This window comes from Bombus terrestris, chromosome 8 (genome assembly GCF_910591885.1).
Source record: "Bombus terrestris chromosome 8, iyBomTerr1.2, whole genome shotgun sequence".
Lineage (NCBI taxonomy): Eukaryota > Metazoa > Arthropoda > Insecta > Hymenoptera > Apidae > Bombus > Bombus terrestris.
This window is the reverse complement of record NC_063276.1, coordinates 130,006-136,005: the sequence shown is the minus strand read 5'-3', so window position 1 is coordinate 136,005 and position 6,000 is coordinate 130,006.

The following is a 6,000-nucleotide window of genomic DNA, read 5'->3' as shown; positions in this document are numbered from 1 at the left end:
TTATTTTTCCTATTAGCGTTGCGATAATGAATGCTCGCGTTTTGTTAAGTAGAGTTGCGTTCACAAACTGCCCAAACCCTCCGACTGCATTTGTCGGACACTGCTCCTGGATCACATGTACAGCCTAAAGAGCTGTACAAGTGTGATCGTTCATCCGCAACCTCCTAAATGGTTGCACTGCGATCTCTCGCTATTAGTGTTGCGTATTGCTTAAATACGAGTGCGTAGATTTATACTTATTAGCGTTGCGTATCAGATATCGGGAATTTTCAGATTTTTCTTTCTTTTTCTTTTTAATAGTAGATTAATTGATATTGCAGATATAACGAAGCACTCGTCGCGTTTGATTTTGAGAATTTTCTGCTTCATAAATATTAGTAGTAAATTAGCGTTGCGAAACAATAATATTCAGTTCCACTCTCGACGTGTTGATCGGGTTTATATAGAGTGGAAGACGATTGAATTTTAGTAGCCCTTCTGGCTACTGCTTTGTTTCTTTTTCAGCGCCCCTTATTAATGCGCCCCTTATTACTACGTTTATTACTGAAAATACTGCTATAAGACATATTCCTTTGTCAGCGTTAACGTTACCATGACTGCTAAAATACAGAACTTTATTACGAATGTATAATATATATATATATATATATATATATTTACATGTATGAAATTGTGAGCGATTTCATGCGCAACAAAGTATTATAATGAAATATCTTAATGTTGCTATGAAGGCTTGAAATATTTTTTAAAATTTAATTCATTGCAATTGGAATTAGTGCCGGTGATTGTTCGTTCTTAGAACCATAACTTTTAGAATTTTTTCGACCGCGATATTTTCACTTCAATCTTTTAACAGTAATGTAGAATTTTATAAATATTCGAATTTCATTTGCACGAAACAAAAGTTTCGTCACAAAACAAAGACATCGTCACGTTTGTAGCAAAAATTCTGCAAAAAATGACTTATGCACATACCTTTCGGTTTATTATGTTGCAAATCACTATGTGGTTGTAGAAAATAACAGATACTGTTAAAAGTTAAAAGATAAAGCAAGTGATTGTATAATAACCGGGGTTTCTCTCATCTTAGTTATTCCAAATGAACTTTTCGATTTTTAATTCAGTTTAAATTCAATTACTTAAAATTCTTGTTTCCAACGTAACCCTAGTTTCGATTAAAAGATACACGTGATTCTCTATATTTGCTAAAATTCAATCAATAGTAATTTGATCTATAATTGACCATTATTAATAGTTTATTTTTCATAAAATGTTTCATAAAATGTTCTCGTTTTAAAGATGTCTGTTTCTTCCATATACCAAATCCAGTAAATGAGTTTGTTTCAGATTTATCAATTTACAGAAAATACGTTTCAGTTACATATATGAACATTTCATAGCATATTAAATATGTATGCTAGATGCCCAAATGATTTTTCTTCGATCGTCTGATTGTTCAGGCTTCTTCCCGTTTTCCCATTTTTAAAAGAAGCATATCGCGGTCACGTTGGAGTATATAACTTTTCGATATCTTCATAAGTTTAGTACAACGAGTCGTATGTCTCTTTTGCAAAACTCTAAATTGTATATACAGTGTCAGTACTTTCATTTCCTTTCTGTGGTTCCAAGTTAGACATAAGTACCATTGATACCGAATGTTGTCAGTACGGTTGCGAATTATTGTACAATGTTTGTACCGATCGATGTAATTGTTTTCGCAGATTAATCAGTTGATTAATTTTCAGAAAACGACTACATTGATAAGTACAAACATTGCACAATAATTCGATACCAAGCTCAGAATCACGCTAATACAGTCCATTTTGGATTACGAAAAGCCACGAAGAGAATTTTGGATAATCTAAACTGGACTGCAACGTGGGACGACATTGGACACCGTGGGACATCGTGGGACATCGTGGGACACCGTTGGACATCGTGGGACACCGTTGGACATCGTGGGACACCGTTGGACATTGTGGGACACCGTTGGACATCGTGGGACACCGTTGGACATCGTGGGACACCGTTGGACATCGTGGGACACCGTTGGACACCGTGGGACAACGTGGGACAACGTGGGACAACGTGGGACAACGTGGGACAACGTGGGACAACGTGGGACAGCGTGGGACAACGTGGGACAACGTGGGACAACGTGGGACAACGTGGGACAACGTGGGACACCGTTGGACATCGTGGGACACCGTTGGACACCGTAGGACACCGTTTGACATCGTGGGACACCGCGGGACACCGCGGGACACCGTTGGTCCAGTGTAGATCACCAAAAAACGCGAAAAGAATTTTGGATAATCTACACTGGACTGCACCGTGGGACACCGTGGGACACCGTGGGACATCGTGGGACATCGTGGGACATCGTGGGACATCGTGGGACACCGTTGGACATCGTGGGACACCGTGGGACACCGTGGGACACCGTGGGACATCGTGGGACACCGTGGGACACCGTTGGTCCAGTGTAGATCACCAAAAAACGCGAAAAGAGTTTTGGATATTCTACACTGGACTACACCGTGGGACACCGTGGGACACCGTGGGACACCGTGGGACATCGTGGGACACCGTGGGACACCGTGGGACATCGTGGGACACCGTGGGACACCGTGGGACATCGTGGGACACCGTGGGACACCGTTGGACATCGTGGGACACCGTCGGACACCGTGGGACATCGTGGGACACCGTGGGACACAGTTGGTCCAGTGTAGATCACCAAAAAACGCGAAAAGAATTTTGGATAATCTACACTGGACTGCACCGTGGGACATCGTGGGACACCGTTGGACACCGTGGGACACCGTGGGACACCGTGGGACACCGTGGGACATCGTGGGACACCGTGGGACACCGTTGGTCCAGTGTAGATCACCAAAAAACGCGAAAAGAATTTTGGATGATCTACACTGGACTGCACCGTGGGACACCGTGGGACACCGTGGGACATCGTGGGACACCGTGGGACATCGTGGGACACCGTGGGACACCGTGGGACACCGTGGGACATCGTGGGACACCGTGGGACACCGTTGGACATCGTGAGACACCGCGGGACACCGCGGGACAACGTTGGTCCAGTGTAGATCACCAAAAAACGCGAAAAGAATTTTGGATAATCTACACTGGACTGCACCGTGGGACACCGTGGGACATCGTGGGACATCGTGGGACACCGTGGGACATCGTGAGACACCGTGGGACACCGTGGGACATCGTGGGACACCGTGGGACACCGTTGGTCCAGTGTAGATCACCAAAAAACGCGAAAAGAATTTTGGATAATCTACACTGGACTGCACCGTGGGACACCGTTGGACATCGTGGAACACCGTGGGACATCGTGGGACACCGTGGGACATCGTGGGACACCGTGGGACACCGTGGGACATCGTGGGACACCGTGGGACACCATTGGTCCAGTGTAGATCACCAAAAAACGCGACAAGAATTTTGGATAATCTACACTGGACTGCACCGTGGGACACCGTGGGACATCGTGGGACATCGTGGGACATCGTGGGACACCGTGGGACACCGTGGGACACCGTTGGTCCAGTGTAGATCACCAAAAAACGCGAAAAGAATTTTGGATAATCTACACTGGACTGCACCGTGGGACACCGTGGGACACCGTGGGACATCGTGGGACACCGTGGGACATCGTGGGACACCGTGGGACACCGTGGGACACCGTTGGACATCGTGGGACATCGTGGGACACCGTTGGACACCGTGGGACACCGTTGGACATCGTGAGACACCGTTGGACATCGTGGGACATCGTGGGACACCGTGGGACACCGTTGGTCCAGTGTAGATCACCAAAAAACGCGAAAAGAATTTTGGATAATCTACACTGGACTGCACCGTGGGACACCGTGGGACACCGTTGGACATCGTGGGACACCGTTGGACATCGTGGGACATCGTGGGACACCGTGGGACACCGTTGGTCCAGTGTAGATCACCAAAAAACGCGAAAAGAATTTTGGATAATCTACACTGGACTGCACCGTGGGACACCGTTGGACATCGTGGGACACCGCGGCACACCGCGGGACACCGTTGGTCCAGTGTAGATCACCAAAAAACGCGAAAAGAATTTTGGATAATCTACACTGGACTGCACCGTGGGACACCGTGGGACACCGTGGGACATCGTGGGACATCGTGGGACACCGTTGGACATCGTGGGACACCGTTGGACATCGTGGGACACCGTTGGACATCGTGGGACATCGTGGGACACCGTGGGACACCGTTGGTCCAGTGTAGATCACCAAAAAACGCGAAAAGAATTTTGGATAATCTACACTGGACTGCACCGTGGGACACCGTGGGACACCGTGGGACACCGTGAGACACCGTTGGTCCAGTGTAGATCACCAAAAAACGCGGAAAGAATTTTGGACAATCTACAGTGGACTGCACCGTGGGACATCGTGGGACACCGTTGGACACCGTGGGACACCGTGTTACACCGTGGGACACCGCGGGACACCGTGGGACACCGTTGGTCCAGTGTAGATCTCCAAAAAACGCGAAAAGAATTTTGGATAATCTACACTGGACTGCACCGTGGGACGCCGTGGGACACCGTTGGACATCGTGGGACACCGTGGGACACCGTGGGACACCGTGGGACACCGTGGGACACCGTGGGACACCGTGGGACACCGTGGGACACCGTTGGTCCAGTGTAGATCACCAAAAAACGCGAAAAGAATTTTGGATAATCTACACTGGACTGCACCGTGGGACACCGTTGGACATCGTGGGACACCGTGGGACACCGTGGGACACCGTTGGTCCAGTGTAGATTTCCAAAAACGCGAAAAGAATTTTGGATATTCTACACTGGACTACACCGTGGGACATCGTGGGACACCGTGGGACACCGTTGGTCCAGTGTAGATCACCAAAAAACGCGAAAAGAATTTTGGATAATCTACACTGGACTGCACCGTGGGACACCGTGGGACAACGTGGGACACCGTGGGACATCGTGGGACACCGTGGGATACCGTGGGACACCGCGGGACACCGTGGGACACCGTTGGTCCAGTGTAGATCTCCAAAAAACGCGAAAAGAATTTTGGATAATCTACACTGGACTGCACCGTGGGACGCCGTGGGACACCGTTGGACATCGTGGGACACCGTTGGACATCGTGGGACACCGTTGGACATCGTGAGACACCGTTGGACATCGTGGGACATCGTGGGACACCGTGGGACACCGTGGGACATCGTGGGACATCGTGGGACACCGTTCGACATCGTGGGACACCGTTGGACATCGTGGGACACCGTTGGACATCGTGGGACATCGTGGGACACCGTGGGACACCGTTGGTCCAGTGTAGATCACCAAAAAACGCGAAAAGAATTTTGGATAATCTACACTGGACTGCACCGTGGGACACCGTGGGACACCGTGGGACACCGTGAGACACCGTTGGTCCAGTGTAGATCACCAAAAAACGCGGAAAGAATTTTGGATAATCTACAGTGGACTGCACCGTGGGACATCGTGGGACACCGTTGGACACCGTGGGACACCGTGGGACACCGTGGGACACCGCGGGACACCGTGGGACACCGTTGGTCCAGTGTAGATCTCCAAAAAACGCGAAAAGAATTTTGGATAATCTACACTGGACTGCACCGTGGGACGCCGTGGGACACCGTTGGACATCGTGGGACACCGTGGGACACCGTGGGACACCGTGGGACACCGTGGGACACCGTGGGACACCGTGGGACACCGTTGTTCCAGTGTAGATCACCAAAAAACGCGAAAAGAATTTTGGATAATCTACACTGGACTGCACCGTGGGACACCGTTGGACATCGTGGGACACCGTGGGACACCGTGGGACACCGTGGGACACCGTGGGACACCGTTGGTCCAGTGTAGATTTCCAAAAACGCGAAAAGAATTTTGGATATTCTACACTGGACTACACCGTGGGA